The sequence below is a fragment of the Callospermophilus lateralis genome, unplaced genomic scaffold (assembly GCF_048772815.1).
Source record: "Callospermophilus lateralis isolate mCalLat2 unplaced genomic scaffold, mCalLat2.hap1 Scaffold_65, whole genome shotgun sequence".
Taxonomy (NCBI): Eukaryota; Metazoa; Chordata; class Mammalia; order Rodentia; family Sciuridae; genus Callospermophilus; species Callospermophilus lateralis.
In genome coordinates, this window is record NW_027514826.1 from 4,321,760 (window position 1) to 4,336,931 (window position 15,172).

Sequence of the window (15,172 nt, forward strand, 5' to 3'; positions counted from 1 at the left end):
GAAAGTGTGAGAATGCTACTGTTGTGAGATAGCATGAGAAATTGACAATTTAAAAAAATGACTATTAATATTGCATTTGAATACTTAAATTCAATCCATAATAATCTCATAACATAAACAGGCACATTTGACTTTCTTCCATGTAACAAATGGTACTTATTTTTCAATTTTCCCTTATTATGAAACCCAACATTCAAGGTCCTTCATAATCAGAACTGAGTTTTTATCTCAGAAACCCACTGCTTATTCTTCCACCTACCCTGCCTCAAACTGTTTGGAGTCTCCTACCTCTGAGTTTCTCTCTGGCTGCAACCTATCTCCCAATAAATCCTGAATAGCACTGATACTGATTTAGATAATGAGTTCCTTGATGGAAGGGACTGCAGCTTAATACCTCAAACAGTGCTTGGCCCACAGTAGGTATTAACTGAATGGTTGAACAAATGACCTTTATAATTAAGGTTACTGCAGTCATCTAACATTTACCATGCACTTTGTTTCAATATCCAAGGAACATTTTACCCAAATTTTTCTATTTATGGAGCAAAGCTTCTGTAGGATTCTGCCTCACAATATTTCCTTATTTCCCTGGCAAAATGAGACATGCCCCTTTGGCTGGATATAAGGTTTAGCAACATGGGGTGTACTGCCTTTCCTTCAAGGGCAGAATTAGAACTCTATAGAGTCACAGAATTATAGATCAGGGTATCTTTTTTAATAATGGAAAGAAAATTAGAGTTTCTACACTGGGGATCACTGTAGGTGCACACTGGTCCCTCACATCTCTTTGTCCCCACAACCACCCTGGAAGGAAGCCATAAATGTGCCTGTTTTGCAGAGCAAGAAACAGAAAGGGTATCGGTAGCATAAGCAGCCTCATTTACACAGTTAGCCCTGCTGGGAACATATAAACCACCTACTTCTTTCTGATCAAGCTGAAGAGAGGATTTTATTAAATCTCGAAGTGCAGTGAGCTGTTTCTTTTCTTCATCCTGGGTCTGTTATATCTATGAAAGAAAAAAATCACCTTCTGTTACTTATCATTTATACTTTTATGAGCAGAGTTTTATTTTATCCAAATATAGCACTCATCAAACAATTCAATGACACAGTAGATTTTCTTTTTAGTCCTTCCTAAAGTCTTATTTTTGATATGAGAGGCATGGTCTTCTCATCCTAAGGCAGTACCAGTGAGTTCTGGAATTCATGAACAATGCACCATGCTGTCTTATTAAATAATACACCCAGGCGAGGCAAAACCCTGAAGCAGGAAAGTAAACTGATATAATACTGAGATCATTGCTTCTAGCTTTTCAAAGCATGGAGGTAGGAATACCACGTTGGGATTAGATGGGCCGGAAGAGAAGCACACGGACAGCCAGGAATCCCATGGGCCAGTGCACAACGAAGGTTCACGCCATACCATGTGAGGACAAGAGACTCCTGCTTTTTAAAAACTCACTTGGAATTTAACTGTAATCTGAACCACATAAACTATTAAAAGAAAATTACAAAATAAATACTATGTGCTTTCAAAGTTATATTAAAAACATAGGTAGAAAATTCCTTATATAAGACCAGAGTGTTTTTTTGTTTGTTTTTAGAATTTTGGAATATATGCACAATATAATGAGATACCTTGAAGATGGGACACAAATCTAAACATGAAATTCACTTTTATTTCACATATACCTTATAAACATAGGCTGAAGGTAATTTTCTACAGTATTTTTAGCACACCTACATTTTGACTGTGACCTGTCACAGGGTCATGTCAGTCAATACCCCAAAAGTTTCAGATTTTGGATTCTGGATGTCTGGATGAGGGATGTTCAACCTATTTAAGGCATTATTTACAATGCCAAAATCTTATCTGAAGATATTTCCTCAGATTCGGAAAATACATTCTTTTAATACTGCTTACAAAGAGCTTGTAATGAATTTGCCATTTATATGTTTATATTTAGCTTTTTTCCCCAGAAAAGTTTTCCTTTTGGTTTAAAAAAGTGAAACACTGATATTTTGAAGGAAAAAAAAAGCAAAATAAATCCATGACTCTGCTTATTCAGTTATGTAATTTATATCCCTTCCATGGCCAAAAATTGTTCCTGACGAACCAGCATTGAAATTTGAAGCTACGTAGTCCTGAACAGAGAACCATCTAGAACCAAAGGTTATATACTCCCCTTCCTGCTCCTCCTATGCATCCCAAAGATGCATAGGAGGAGTATCTGACCAGTGGTAATTGCTCTGAGCTAAACAGAAGGATCACTTATGCTTTTGATACCATTCTCGAACAGATTTCAAATTTACTGATGTTTGCCACCAGTTGAAATGCATGTATTGCAGGGAGAACTTACATTATATAAATCAGCAGCCAGTTTTTCAATGTACTGTTTCAATTTATCAGCTGTTTTCAAGCCATCTTGGAAGAAACTATAATACAAAACATTGGCAGTTTATCAGCAATGTAAAAAAAAAGAACTATAATTACTTGAAAAATCTGAAAACTCAGACCCTTTTATTTACCTTCACAAAACAAGTATAAAACAAATTTCAGTATTTTGTAAAGATGCACACCACCAACAAATTATGGCTAGTATTTCACATTTGATATCATAGTCACTGCAAATTACTGTTGCAGTCCTCACGTGATGATTTCATAATGTGTCCACCCATCTACATGTAGAACAATTCCTCCTGGTTGAGCCACATTTAAATACAAGAAAGAAAAACATCTTCACTACTGGCATCCATGAAGTCAAAGTGGCCACCACGAACAGAGATGTGACTGGACTAGAGGGACAGGCAGGAGGGAGGTCAGAGTTCTTTCAGTCCCCCAGAGGGATCTGTATTCCAACACATGCTTAAAACAGAGGACTTCAAAGCAACAGTATAATGGACCTGGAAAACAGAATGTCAGCACATAGGTAGAAAGGCCTGAATCCTAACAAGAGCTAACACCAGCAGAATGAATGAAGCACTTCAATCTCATCCCTGTTGTTAAGAAGCGTACATGGAGGAGAGAGAGCACAGGACTTGCTCAGGTTGTTCACAAAGAGACAGACGACTGAGACTCAGGCCCCCCTGATTCGGCACCCTTGCCTGTCAACTACCAGAGGGAGACTTCCTACTGCAGGCAGAGCACACTCCCCTCAGGGGCCCAGTGTGGAACATCAGCTTAGTACAATAAGCTGCAGGACACTGGTATTTACGAATTCCACTGCTCTACTGGAAGCTTCTCTGATCATGCCCCTGCTGTCCATTATTTCTCCGTGGACTGTATCTGTTTTTCTGTCTCCCTACAGACTATCTTATCTCCATATCACAGCCAGCCCTACACAATGCAGATACTCCACAAGTGCCTACAAATGAAGCAACAGCAAAATATTTTAGGGTACATTTTACACTTCTTCTCTACGTTCATTGCCAATAAGACGACCTATCAGAACTGGCCTTCACAGTGGTTTCTCAAGTTCTACAAGTGCCAGCATTTTTTAAGGCTGAAATCTTTTGGTGGAAAATTTTACCAAATTAAGAGAAACACTATTTTATAAAGTCTTCCAGCAAAAGGGACAGAGGGAATGACACCTTTTTGGTCAACTATTTAACTGGAAAACATATTCAAGTCCTCATTTTCAGGTTTTCACCAAATTCTACAGGGATGCAAGTGACACTTATTCATACAGAATTAAAGAACTTCTATGTTATGTCCCTTGAATACTTTTCTGATTTTAACTTCTAATATTTTCCCTTAAAAACTTTAGGCTCCAAGCCAGGTGCAGGGGCACACATCTGTGATTCCAGAGACTTGAGAGGTTGAGGCAGGAGAACTGTGACTCCGAGGCCTGTCTCGGCAACTTAGTGAGATTTTGTCTCAAAACAAAACCCTAAAGGACTGGGAATGCAGCTCAGTTGGATAAAGCACCCCTGAGTTTTGTTTTCCCTATTGCAAAACAAAAGAAAAGCACCACCAAAAAAACCAAAAAGCAATAAAATAAAAAACAAAATTAACAACAGAAATTGTTGGCCTGCAGCCATGCCACACTATTTCCAGTTGCTTGTTCCTTCTCAACCCATGGCTGATGGCGAGGAATACGAACATGTCCATCACTGCAGGAAGCTCCACTGGATGGTGCTGCTCTATGAACAAGCAAACAGATCTGAGCCTAATGCAAAGAAAGTGCTATATCTACAGTGTGATCCCACTGATGTGCATACCAGGGATACCTAAGTTCAGTCATCTTTTGAGTGAGAAAAATGTGTGTTTTTTCTCCTTCAGCTTCATTTTCTAAAAACTTTCCCCTAAAACATGGCATATTACTGAAGCAAAAAAGATTAAATAATTGATGTTTAGTCTAGGAGGACATGTTGAAGCAAGTTCCTTAGAAAAAGTCATCTTAGCGCCAATTTCTAGTTTTGGAAACAGGAGCAAAAATGAAGGATGGGTTGCAGAGAGAACAAAATGACCAAGAGAGTCATGAGTAAAGCCATAAAGAGCAAATGCCAACATGCTGCCAACAGCACTGTCCCTCTGGTGATTCCTTTCTTTGCATGCTTGATTCTCTCTCCTTGAGAATACAAGAGCCACTACCTGTCAAATTTCAGAGGGCAGCAGCTTCTCTCTTCCCCTCTTCCTCTCCACTGCAGTTGGCTGCAGTTCCAAGGAAATGCATGGGCTTGGGAAATCAGAAGCATGATGTCCTAGCTCTAAACCTTGCTAGATGTGAGTCCTGGGGCAGGGTAGTGGCTCTACATGAAGAGCGGCATGCTTACCTCCGCAAGTGCACATTAACTTTGAGGAGCACTAGACAAGCTACTTACTACAGATGAAAAGTGTTCTATCAACTGCGAAGTGAAGCACAAGTGTGAGCTCTGATTACCTATCATGGAATTTGACGTGCAAATCCTCCAAATGGAAGGAAATCACCTGTCTGGCACTTGTCTCAGTCATGTTCTCTTTCCTTATTTACTGAAATATGATGAGATCTTCAGAAAATTGAGAATGATGACAACAATCACAACAGCAGCTGGCATGAACTGAGATTTTCTCTGTCTGTCACTATTTTGCACCATGCAGGGAATATCTCTTTTTAAAAGTTTTATTATAGAACCAACCATGTGATTAGAGCAGAGGAACCTTCAATCCTCCTTCTCCTCCCACCTATGGGGAGGGGAGTGGGGCTGGAGATTGAGTTTAGTACCAGTGGCCGATAATTTAATCAAGCATGTCACTTATTGGGGCTTCCAAAAAATTCCCTAAATAGATGTATTCAGAGAACTTCTGGGTTAGTGTAGGAGAGCAGCATATCCAATTCCATGGGGACAGAAACTGAGGACCCTTTTGGATCTCACCCTACGTGCCTCTCATGTACCCTGGTCACTTGTGTCTTTTATAATAAGTCAGTAATTTAAAAAAAACAAAATTTCACTGCAACTCAACACAATAGGTAATCATCACTAGTCCTTATATAGGAAAAGGAGATGATCACTTGGCCTGGGAGAGTTCTGGAGAGCCCTGGAGATAATGTGCTTATCACAACAGGCACAGGCATGTAGATCAACACGTGACAGTCCCAGGCCAAAATGAGCCTCATTAGTTTTCTGACCTTAGAGAAGGCAAGACTGGCTTCACAACTTAATCAAGCAGCTTGAGATACATGTCACCACACTTTAATGATACAGGATGCTAAGAAAATTTAAGTTGCCAGCTGATGAGCAGAGGGACCTCATATTTACACTGACAGGCTATAACACACCCACAGCCCAAAGTGCAAAGCCATGTTCATCTAATAGGGATATCTGTCCACTGGTAGAACAATCTCCAGAAAACAAATCAGAGCCTTAGCATCCAGAGTCCCTATGTCCTTCATTTTTAGCCTACTTAATTGTGTCCAAACAGCAATGGGGAAGGAAAACCAAGCAAAACAAGAGTGTCTCCCTGATCCTCCTGGTCAGATTCTGTTTGAGTTGGCCTAGAAAGAGATGCTGTTTGACTAAAGGCTGAGAACACCTATTTTCCAACCTACCAAACAAATTAAACAATGAAGCGACTAGCCCTCACACCTTCTGAAAGCCTGGTCTCCCAGCCTCAGGCTCTGAGTCAAGAACTAATTCCCTGCCTTCCAGGTAACAGGGTGACTTCCTTCCAGACATACTCTGCACATCTTTGGCACCAATGAGCTTGAACATACAGCACTAATTCAACAATTCAGATCCAAGTAGCACTCCTGAACCCACTCCTGGAAATCAAGCCTTAAAAACGTGGATGTCTAGGCCCAATCCCAGGCTTACCAAATCAAGGTTTTCTGGCATGCTGTCTAGGAGCATGTACTCTGAAGCTGGAGACCTGGGTTCAAGATTTGGTTCCATTACTTTCTAGCTATAAGTTTTGTGAGGGTGATTTGTTTTATAGTTTTTTTTATTTCATTTTTCCCCTCGAGATAAAATTCATATAATAAATTTCAGTTTTAAAGTGCCCTATTCAGTAGTTTTTAGTATATGTGCAATGTTACGTAACCATCGCCACAAATTCCAGGACTTCCATCACCCTCCAATGTCCTGCGTACAGCAGTGTCCACAACTTCCTCCCTTCTCCTCTGCCCTTGAAACCATGAAATCTGCTGTTTGTCTCTATGGATCTACCTTTTCTAGACATTTTACACAGAATCATACAATATGTGGTCTTGTGTGTCTTAAGCACGTTTCAAAGATCCATCTCTGTTGTAGCATGCATTGGTACTTCATTCTTTTGTACGGCTGAATACAACTCCCTTGTGTGGTGACACCAAATTTGTTGAACCATTCATCAGCTGATGAATATATATATATATATATATATCTTGATATTTTTGTTTATTACTTTAATTACAGGGCTTTAGTGGGTGTGGTGTCTCACTGTGGTTTTTAAAATATATTATTTATGTTAGTTGTGAATGAACCTCCTTATTTATTTATTCATTTTTTATTTATGGTGCAGAGGATCAAACCCAGTGCCTCACACATGCTAGGCAAGTGCTCTGCCACTGATCTATAGCCCCAGCCCCTCACTGTGATTTTGATCTGCATTTCCCTAATGACCAACGATGTCAAGCATCTTTTCATGTACTTTTGGGCTGTTTTTCTCTCTCTCTTTTTAAACATAAAAAAGAAATTAACTTTATTTCTCTGGAAGAAGTCGATACTGATAGCTGGAGCAGCAACTCTGGCCACAGAGGCTGGTGGGAAAACATGGATGGCACAGGGGAAAATGGGTCAAACAGTTAGCACTGGTGTCCTTCAGGAAAGCTGCCTCCTTGGTCTCCTCCCACTCCTGGGGCCTTTGGCCCTGGTCTTTGCCATAAGATGATCTGGCACCCTTTCTCTGTTTCCTGAACCACATTGGGCTATTTTTCCAGGCACAAGATTCTAAGATCAAACAAGCCCCATAACGTGTCCATGGTAAGATCACAAGTCACATTCTTTTGGCACCCCCAAATGTCTGCTGGGGCTCTCTAGAAGAGTGCCGAGTCCTTATGGTTTCCCAGGTGTTGACCCATCTTTGGGCCAACACATCCTCCTGCCCACGACACACACACTCCAGTCATAGGCCCCATCAAAGACTAGAGGCAGAGGCAGGTCACACACTGCCTGAGGAGGCAGCCCCCAGCCTATTATGGGCCTCCTGCTCACCTCCTAGCTGGGGCACTGAGTTCTGAACCAGAGTGTGCAGGGATAGCGTCTGGTGAGAGAAATGGGCAAAGCAGAATTCCAAGCCTTCTGCTGCCTTGGCCTCGCTCTGCCCCCTGGGAGCAGCAGGTCCTCCAGGCCTGGTGGGGAGTGTCTCCTACCCTTGTCCCATGGATGGGCTCAAGGGCTTCCTTCAGAGCAGACTCTTGCTCTCCAGATGCCTTTGAGTGCTTGTGATGGGCAGGACCACTGGAGCCCAGCAGTGGGCAGCCGGCTTGCTCCAGGTATCTGTGTATCTCTTTTAGAAAAATGGCTATTCATAATTTTTGCACATTTAAAAAATTGAGTTGTCTTCTTGAATTCTTTCTACATTCTGTATACTGGATCCTTATCAGATAGTGGTTTGCAAATATCTTCTCCAATTCTCTAAGCTGTCTTCTCATTTTCTTGATAACATCCTTTCATAAGCCAAAGTTATAAATTTGGGAGTCCAGTTCTTTCTTTGGTTTTCTGTGCTTGCTATGTCTATTTTGACACAATTTTTGGATATCTATTAAATGAATGAACAAGACTTCCAGCAAGTTCTTTATCCTTTTTGAGCTATATTTTCTGATTGCTCTGAATAGGAAATGAGAAAATGCATGTAAAGAATTCTGGAAAGGCTATACACCCTGGCCTACAAAATAAGCTCTTGGCAAATGTCAGGTTTTATTACTGTTTGTAAGATGAAGGATAATAGAGCAATGTTTGTAAAAGCTCTTGACTGTGCAGATTGTAGTGATAACACAGGTGGTAAAGGGAATAGATGAGCAAGAGGATGTGTTTGTTTTGAGAGCAGCACATTACCAACCATGCTCGTGTTGGAAGTAAGGAGTAATTAGAGTGGGTGAGCTGAAATAGGTAAGAAAAAGTCAAGAGCTCTTTCCTGCTCCCTTTATTTCTTCATTGTTGTAGCTGCATCCACATTACGGTGTCATGACACATGAGGTATCGTCTTGCAAATTCACTCTTGAGTACCAGCTGATGCTGTATTGAGAATGATTTGGGAACTGGAATAAATGCTCAGAAGAAGAAAGTTTTAAAATAAAAATCTGAGTAGAGAATGCTTTATAGATTCACAACATGGCTATTAGGAGTTCTGAGGGACTGGCTAAAGTAGGAAAAAAATAAAATGCTCCTTGAAAGAGAACCCCCACCCCGGCATCTTGCTATGATGGAACTCTAGGTCCAATCATGGGATAACTTATAGTTGAATTTCAGTATAACCCAGTTCTACCATGAGGTCTTAGAACTGCACACAAGGTTCTTCACGTGCAGAGTTCTTCTTCTGCTCATACTTCTCTGTCCTAGGGGGAGACTTTCTCACCAGAAAAAGTCAGCCATCCTAGTCCAATAGTGAGTACCACTACCTCCTCCAGGGTACAGTGACCCACCTTCTCAGCCTTCCTTGCCAAAAATGTCTCCTTTTTGTCTCCTTTTATGTCTATGTCACCATTTACTGTTTGGAATCACTGCTATTTCTGATGTGCATGACCTAATTCCTGTACCAGACAATTAAGTCCCAAGAAGAGAACCCTTATTTAATTTCTTCCCCAGAACCCAGCAAAGTAGCTGGCCTTTGTTAGGAGATTAATTAATATTTCTGAGCAGGGAGAAGCAAAGAATAAAAGAGTAAAGGGAGGACACGTTAGCTAATACAAGTTAGGGTTGCTCTTCTCATCTTTGCTAACAAGGCTATAATGCGTGTATTTTACAAAGCCTCTTATATTTGGAAAACTCATGTTTGTGAAGCTCAAACTCTCATTCAGGCTTAGAAAATCTGAGATCAAAAAGATTTCTAAAATCAGGTTAAATCAGATTTGCTACCAAAAGGTTGCAATTCAGAAGATCGAGAGATTCGCTTATTTTGGCAAAAGTTTCAAAGCAATGTTTCTTAATAAAATCAAAATTGATGAGAGATGAAAAATTCCACCCAAAACTAAAATCAGGGATCACCACAATATCCTTCCAAGTTTCATAATTGTCCTACTCCACTACTAAGTCAAAAGGAAGTTCCTAGTCTTTAGTACGAGCCTTCATCGGTCAAGTCAAACACTATCCTATAAATGTGGAAGCTATTTCCACTTAAATATATGCTTTTTATTTTTGATACACATTTATACGAGGGTAGAATTTTTTGAAAAGAGAAAAAAAGTTATCAAGTTAAATTTATGTAAATAACAATGTGATCATTAAAAAACTTTTCCAAAAGAGAGACATCCCAAAAACAAATATATTGCACATCGTCAAAAGAACCCTGAGTGGTACTACAAACTTAACCTTACCCCAACTTAACAGATGAGGACACTGAGGTTTGGTGAAGAACCTGATCACGTGTCCCCGGCCCCAGGGTCAGAACTTGATCTAATCTACTACATGACTTGAGCCTTATGCTGTTATCATAAGATTAATGCTGACCTCCCTAAATGTTTCAATTGTATATAAATATCTGTCTAGATAATGCTACTATTAAAAGGAATAAGAGATCAAAGCGAATTATGTATTTAATGTTTTGGAGAGTAGGCATTGTAACCTAGTCCAAATGACCTTGACATTATTTTACTCATAAATTTATATCAGAGCCATCTGGACCACTTTGGAAAGGTCCTTGCCCTATCTATAATTTTTACCAATTAATACCAGACTTTAATAGTAACTGGCACATTTTCATATAACACTCTTCCTGAAAACTCATGCAAGTTAACCCAACAAGTAAAGAGGAAGTAAATAGATGTGCTGCCAGAGAATCATGAGAAGAATAAAAAGGCAGCCCTACAATGCAGACAAACAAAAGTAGAGCCAGCATACAACAGTGGATGTCTCTCAGAACATAACACCATTTCATAGAAATCCATGTTCAAATGAAAAGTATTCTTCATGCCCAAAGCACTCAATTTCACTTATTTAGATGATGAGAAAACACCCAAAACAAATCCAGGTGGGAATACATGGTGTAAATGACCCACTGACAGTAAAATGGCAAGTACGGGAGGAAAAGGGGCCATCGAAAAGCCCCCATTGGGACAGGACTCGTGTGTCTCTGACACAGGCTGCAAAGGCTGACCTGCAAGGTCAGCATGTCAATGGAAGACAGCATGTCAAGTGACCAGTCAGTTGTTCCATTTTGAGCTATTAATTTATATAAAACTCTAAAGATAGAACACAACACCATTTCTTGTCCACTGAGCTGTGGAATATCATTATATGGTTATATACAGCCCTAAATGAAAGGAAAAAAAGCCAAGAAAACCAATGAAGCAAAGGGGCCTTCCCTAGGCTATGGGCTAAGGCTATGACTGCAATGATCTAATTACTTGCACTGTGCGTGATAATACTTTATAAGGTTTTGCAGCAGATCTACACCCTTTCTGGTCTTGATTTCGTTGACTTTAATGAGATACTGTGGAGACAAAACAGAACTTTATGTTGCTAATTTCAGGCAGGGTTCTTAAATCATGGGTTCAGGTGGCACACCACCACACTGGGCTACACAAGTCAAAGAGCCTCAGTGGCTTCAGACAAGGTGAGCTTGATTTGGGGAATGCGAATTTGGCACAGTCACAGAGAGTGTAAAACAGATTAGAGCATTAGCATTTTATAAATTTTCACAATTAGTTTACTAGACAAGCAGAAATAAAACACAGCAAAACATTCTAGAACAGCTGAGCATTCCCCCTCGGTGCAATGCATTTCAGACTTATAGTTCACGTGCTCCTGAAAGACAGCTCTGTGCAGAAAACAGGAGTCCCTTCAAGAAAAGTGACACTGGGTGCAGTGGCGCACACCTGTAATCCTAGCTACCTGGGAAGTTGAGGCAGGAGGATCACAAGTTCAAGGCCAGACTGGGAAACTTAGTGAGATCCTGTCTCAAAATAAATAATAAAAATTTTAAAAAGCTGGAGTCTTGTTCAGTGCTAGAGTACTTTCCCAGGATGTGCGAGGCCCTGTGTTCAATCCCTAATATTACCCCTGACACCTGCTTAAAAAAAAAGAGAGAGAAAAGAAACATGCCATAAGATACCAAAACTTATAATCCAAAGACACGAATCAAAGAGAATTCTTGTAACTTAAAAATGAAAAAAATAAAAATAATAATAATCTGTTATTAACTCATGTAGTTAACTAAACAGCACTGGTTCTGATTTTCATTACCAGCCAAGATTTTTCTATTGACATTGTTTCTTGCTCACTTTGTTTTATCATAGAAAAGATTTCATGATCAAACAAATTTAAGGAGTCAAATGTTTACAAGGAAGAAAACACAAAAGAAAATTCAGGAGAGAAAAACTTGAAATGAGAAATTTTTCCATTTTAAATATTTTCCAAAAACTGCAAAAGCATCTCTATTACCCCGAAGCAGCCAGCATTAGAACAGGTTAGAACAGGCTGAGGTCAAGCGGAGCTAATGTCTGGTGGGGACTCAGTTGGAGAATCACTGCTCTAAGTTTAGGCAGCATGCTCTTGACTGCATGTTTTTCATAAACTCAGACTTCCTCAATGACTCCTTCATTTCAGTTTTTCCTTCATTCCAAATGAATTCATGGTTAAGAAAAGCATGCTCTAAATTTTTAATGTCATCAGTGTTACCTCTCACCAAAATTTATCCCCCCAATCACTCACTCACAAGCAACATTAAGATTCTCACCAAAGAATCCTGTTTTAGCTTAAAGAGACCCATAGGACCAAGGCTCAAAATATGAGACAACAGGGCAATGATGGATCCCAAAAGGCTTGGAGGAAAACGGAAATTAGAATCCTTAGGAAAGAGTACCCTCCTTTAACGCCCCAACAGCCTGCTGACTGGCAGGATGCTAGTTACCAAGCTCCAGGCCAGAGATGGAAAAGTCCGTTCCTACCTCACACATTTGGAGCTGAAACAGGCGCCTTTCCTTCTCCATTTCTTCGGCAATCTCGGCTCCTGTTATCTCGGTGCGGATCATCACGTGCTGTTTTGCATGCTCTCTTTTTTCCTTTTCAATCTTTGTACTATAATAAAAGCAGATATAATTTTTTTCCAAACACATTCATGCACAAAACCAAGAGTGAATCCTTCTGGTTTATTAATTCTATCAAATGTACCAGTCTGATGGGAGTTGGCGATAACAGGGGTGGCTGTGTGTGTGGAGTGGGGCAGAGAATATATTGGAACTCTCGGTACTATCTGCTCAGAAAGGAAGCCTTTTGGGCTGAGGATATAACTCAGTGGTAGAATGGTTCATCCTGAGGCCTCATGCATGCTGGGCAAGCACCTACCACAGAGCACCCTGCTATCAGCCACACTCCCCTCCCCCAAAGAAACTCTTAAAACACCAACACACTGATGTCTCCCCTTTAATGAGAGCCCCTATTATTTCTTAATGACTAAACATCAGGAGGCAAGAACTTTTAAATCATCAGAATCAATCCTTGATAAAAATCTAAATTTAAAAAGCACTGACACCTTGTGTGGGTTTTCATCTAGGAAACTTTATATTTTAAATTTAACTTTACACGTGATGGGTCCATAAAAATTCTCTTACATTTTGGCTGGCAGGGGGAATTTCAGATATTTTACCTTTTCTTGTGGTTTGTAAAGCACTTCATGATGGAAATAGCAGCAGAAAGCTGGAAGAACTGAGGCTTTTCCGAGTTATTGATAGATTATGAGATTTAGAATTATTTCAAGACAATTAAAGTATATAATGAGTCTTTGTGGGCATGCATGAAAATTAGACAAAAGTTATTTTAAACTTGTGCTATTTTTACATCCCAACAGCATATTTTAATCATTTAGCCACTTATCATTAGGTTGTACAAAATAAGGATTGGGAAAAATCCTTATGTATAATTTGGGATTCTATGGAAAAATCTTTCAGTGAGGAGGGAAGGGTGGGGAGGGGGTACCAGGGAAAAAAGAAGCAGGTCATGTTAAATCTACAGTACATGAAGCCAGCACTTGGCTGACAGATGACATTTTGCTGGTCACACCAATGATCATAACTCTGTCCAAAAATCCACTTAAATTTGAAAATGAGCTTCTAATTTCAGAAGAATCATGGATGTAAAGATTAATTCACTTCACCCTCTAGTCTTCTTTAAGTTGTAGTGGTACCAGAGTGGGGAACCAGACACCACAGAAAGCCATAAGTATGCTCGTCTATATACATACTATATACATATACAGCGACGGAGCCCATTCTTTATCTGGGAAATGAATGTAGCAATTCTAAGGTGGCAGGATGGCTGCAAATGAATGAAACAATGTTTCCCAGGAAGGGATGGCACCCAGAGCTTGGCGAGACTGTTGCCCTTCCTGACCCTTTCTGCCCTGCCCCACCTTTCCTTCCAAATAAAGGAGGCAACACTGACATGACCGAAAACACTGAGAAGCCCACAGCCCTACCCACCAGAGATCTCCTGTCAGGTCCCAGTGTTTCAGTTCTGCATTTCAACCCCCAAAAGGACTCCCTCTGCGTGTCCCAGTCTGGGTTTCCTGGGTGAGACGGGCTGGAGAGCACTCACCGATTCCATAGTGAATCTCTCAACGAAAAACTGGAGAGCCGGGAGGCTGAAGATCTCATGTCTCAGCCGTCACATCAGAAATCACCTGGAGGGGGCAGGAAGAAAAGGCAACAAGGGTCATCCAGCGGCCTGTGCAGAAGACACTGTCTCAGCCCGCCCTTGATTTCACCTGGAGCCAGTGCCCTTGCTGGGAACGTCCTTGCACATTGGGTGGCTGTCCGGGCGCAGGAGGGAGAACTTTGAGGCTGGTAGCTCCATGGCTGTCTCTGTGCAAGGAAGTGCTCAGGGATCCTTCCTGGATTCTATTTCTAGCTCTACGTTGGAGAGCAATTTACAAGTCATTAACTTCTCTAGACCTAGGCTCCTAACATGAAATTAAAGTGTGCTGGCATATGCCACAGACAGACACCTGCAGCGGTGTGCCTACGGGAAGGCAGACGCGCTCCCCGCCCCCCCGCGGCAAAGAGAACCAGCCCCAGGAAGGAAGTAGATTCGGGAGAACGTGTGTGGCTCAGGACAGCCCCTCTGAACCCGGGAGAGGACTGTAATTAATGCAGGCACACCAAAGCTTAATTAATTGCTGAGCGTACAGAGTGCATGAAGTCTGGGATAAAAGCTGTTACATAAGCAAAGAGCTTCAGTAGTTGAGGAATGAAGGGGAAAGAGAGGTGGCAATGAGAAATCAGGAGCCCAGGGACCTGCTTAAATCCAAGATCCTGTGCTCAGAATAGCATCTCCATTTGAGGCCAGAAGCTCTTGGTCCACCTTCTCCCGCATCCCTGTATCCGATCCATCCAAGTCACCTCTCTGCTTTGCTTCCTAAAGATCTCTCAAGCTCACTCTCTCCATTTCCACCCACAGCCTGGACCAAGCCACCGTCATTCTTACCTGGGCCACTACAACTGCCTCCCACCTGATCTCCCTCAGCCATTGCTCCCCCTCAACCAGTTCTCCAATGAAAAGT

At 41.0% G+C, this 15,172-nt stretch overlaps 1 pseudogene across 1 annotated transcript in view; it reads right to left on the reverse strand.

Annotated features, from left to right (window-relative positions):
- LOC143389120 (arf-GAP with SH3 domain, ANK repeat and PH domain-containing protein 1-like) overlaps positions 1-15,139 on the reverse strand; it is a 66,936-nt pseudogene extending 51,797 nt beyond the window's left edge. Inside the window, exons 1-5 of the transcript XR_013155155.1 lie at positions 15,012-15,139; positions 12,564-12,693; positions 11,022-11,107; positions 2,361-2,436; positions 921-1,007 (exon numbers count right to left, since the gene is read on the reverse strand). The product of XR_013155155.1 is annotated as an arf-GAP with SH3 domain, ANK repeat and PH domain-containing protein 1-like (transcript). The remainder of the gene's footprint in view (positions 1-920; positions 1,008-2,360; positions 2,437-11,021; positions 11,108-12,563; positions 12,694-15,011) is intronic.
- Between the last annotated feature and the right edge of the window lie 33 nt (positions 15,140-15,172).